Source organism: Dreissena polymorpha, chromosome 5 (genome assembly GCF_020536995.1).
Source record: "Dreissena polymorpha isolate Duluth1 chromosome 5, UMN_Dpol_1.0, whole genome shotgun sequence".
NCBI classification, from domain to species: domain Eukaryota; kingdom Metazoa; phylum Mollusca; class Bivalvia; order Myida; family Dreissenidae; genus Dreissena; species Dreissena polymorpha.
Genome location: NC_068359.1, coordinates 8,181,269 through 8,184,558, shown reverse-complemented (window position 1 = coordinate 8,184,558; position 3,290 = coordinate 8,181,269). Strand labels below are relative to the sequence as shown.

Sequence of the window (3,290 nt, the reverse complement as noted above, 5' to 3'; positions counted from 1 at the left end):
TTATCTGGGACGACACTTTACGCACATGCATTACATCAAGCCCAGTTATCTCAGAACACGATACATTTTGTTTGATAGGTGGATTTTCATGTACCTTTCGCTTTCTAGAGCGCCACACACATAATAACGCAAATTAGCTTGGTATGGAAGCGTGACGCTTGTATGTAAGTGAAGTTACCAATGTATCCGATTGAGGTAATATACCGTTATTGAAGCATGCCTCTTTAAATCGGAAAAATGTTCAACTGATTCGGCCGATTCACCATATTTTGCTAAAATACAAAATTTAAATATTTAATTCGAGGTCACTACATCCAATGTATGAGGTAAAACATTCACTTAGTCGCTTTTATTATTTTGTTCAATGTCATGCGCCATAGTTCAGTAGCCAAATAGTCCGCATCAAGATTTTTCTCGAACAATAGACCCTTTCAGTTATTCGCATTTGCTTGTGTAAGAGTTGTGTCCCTCAGCCGGATGTGACGTAATGAGATGATACAAAATCCGCCAGAAAGAAAATTGTACAGTGTCGCTGATAATATCAACGTCTCTTGCACTTTAACGTATATTATATTATTTTATTATATTGACGCCTATTAAAGCTTTCGCTTTTCGCATATTTCATTTTAGTACATTGAAGCGTGAAAATACATTAAACATTCCGTTCAATAACCCTGTGTGTCACAAGACAAATCCCGTACTGTAACCACTAAACTTTAAACGTAAATATTTTATAAAAATGCCAAATATTGAAAAAAGCGCCGAACGTTTATATTTTAATGGTATTGATCATTGACATATGATTTTAGCGCTTTTTTTACCACTTGGGAACATGACCTTTACAATTGAAAATAGGAATTGAAGTGTCAATTCACCCCACCTGCAAAGTTTAGACTCCGCCCACTGGTTAGCAAAAATAGGTGGAATTCATGTAAGCGCATAAAGGGAAGGCTGACAAAATCATCGTTTGTAATGATAATCATGCAACATCAAATACAATTTTACTAGTTATGTCTGAATAAAACATTTGCATGCAAGGAAATGCATTTTTGAAACGATTATATTGTTGTTATTATTTGTTTTTACTAACAACGAACTCGGGAGTAGAACACAATGTAAGAGCTCGGTATGTGGTTATGTTAAAAAATCATGGCGATAGTCCGATGGCGACAATGCGATGATACGATGGCGACAGTGCGATAGTACGATGGCGATAATACGATAGTCATATCGTACTTTCGCCATCGTATCATCGCATTGTCGCCATCGTACTATAGTGTTATCGTACTGTCGTCATCGTATTATCGCCATCGTACTATCGCACTGTCGCCATCGTCTTTTCGCACTGTCGTCATCGTATTATCGCATTGTCGCCATCGTACTATCGCACTGTCGCATTGTCGCCATCGTACTATCGCACTGTCGCCATCGTATTGTCGCACTGTCGTCATCGTATTATCGAATTGTCGCCATCGTACTATCGCATTGTCGCCATCGTACTACCGCGTTGTCGCATTGTCGCAATCGTACTATTGCAGTCCCAATTAAGAGATTTCCCGGTCTATGGATGAACATAGACTTGAATATGGATGAACATAGACTTGAATAGAGCACACACACCTACAAAGCTTATATAGGCATATGCCATCTGAATTCGTCACGTCTACATGATCATTAATCCAATTTAGCGTTTTCATGGGGTTTTTTAACGTACAGTGACCATTTTTAAGTAGCCAAAAGAAGCAACCGAGAGTTTCCGGACTATGGCCCTTTATTTGCTTGTACACTTTCAGAACAGTATCGTTACACCTCAAGTTCACGGTACAGATGCATATCGGTGGCCTCTCTGTCAAAATGCTGCCTCTCTGTTCATTCTCGGCTGCCTCTCTGTTATAAACATGAAAAATGGATGATCGTAATTCACAAAACAGATAAGAAAATCTAAAATTAAAGCCCGTAAACACATTTATGCATAAAAAGAGGTGGTCCATGAGTTGAAGCACATATCCAGCTACAGATTCACAGTATTCCGCAGGCCCAAACACTTATCACACACTCTATCGAAGATGGAATAATGACGAGTGTGGTTGAACAATCGTGCATACATGCCACTTTGATGACTATTAAACATAGCTTTTCCGGAATATGTCAAATATCTAGTGTCATCTTTATGATCAAAACTTTACGTTCAGTGTACGCAATATACATGTAGTAATTATCGTCAATTTTACTTAAAAAATGCCTACTTTCGCTTTCGTTGTGGCACGGAAAGCCTCTCGATCGGCTCACTTTTCTGGCACGGGAAGCCTAGTCGTCGATTAACATTGTTAAATTTCTAAGTAAAATGAGTTTAACACTTGTAAAAAGTATTGATAGTAAAAACTTAAATGTCAGAATATTGGATGTAAATATCAAAGGCGAAAGGGGACTTTTAACGTAATTATTTGGACGAACGCTATCGGCTACATATAATCGACGAATAGGCTTACCATTCCAGAAAAGTGAAAATTACATCTTACTAAGGAGAATAGAATTCTATATACGATAGAAAAAAAATGGTTTAAAACGGAAGAAAGTAGTGCGCGGTCTTAACGCATCGAACTGATGCTACGGTCTTGGCGCTTATGCTTTTGTTTAAATACCGGCCATTTTATTTCCTTTGACATAATTATTATATTTTTTATGGAATAACAGCAAGATTTGATATTTAGCTATGCTCGGAACCAGTCAAATCTCCGCGCGCATGTTTGATCTGCAGTTCTTACTTTCGATAATATTAGCTTTGGTTTGATAAATTCGAAAAATAAACTTTTCGCGTGAGACAATTACGTGATGAAGATAATACATGAATACACATGATTTATTGTTTAACGTGGCAAAAATGCCCAGGTAAAATTAGTAGTTAAATTAAACACCATAACATATATCATATTTCATTATTTTGAAGTAATTTTATTCTACCAGGGACATTATTTTAATCAATATAATAAAATAGTATAATTGTTACCAGGCATCTTGAGAGTGTTCTAGATCTGGGATACCTTTATATCCGGTTTAGTCTAGATCTGGGATACCTATATATCCGGTTTAGTCTAGATCTGGGATACCTATATATCCGGTTTAGTCTAGATCTGGGATACCTATATATCCGGTTTAGGTCGGCCTTTAGTGGAATAAATGTAAACTATATTTTCTGTAACCTCACTACATCACTAGTTAGTATTTGCATCTGATTTGCGCAAAGAACTCCACTTTATGGCATGTTAATTGGTTCGGGATAGGTGGGTTTG

General features: G+C 37.1%; 1 long non-coding RNA gene across 1 annotated transcript; it reads right to left on the bottom strand.

The window, feature by feature from the left end:
• Positions 1-764: 764 nt before the first annotated feature.
• On the bottom strand, positions 765-2,420 carry LOC127831797 (uncharacterized). The gene is made up of 2 exons (XR_008026501.1): positions 2,247-2,420; positions 765-1,887 (listed from the first exon to the last, which is right to left on the bottom strand). It is a non-coding gene; the product is annotated as an uncharacterized LOC127831797 (long non-coding RNA).
• Between the last annotated feature and the right edge of the window lie 870 nt (positions 2,421-3,290).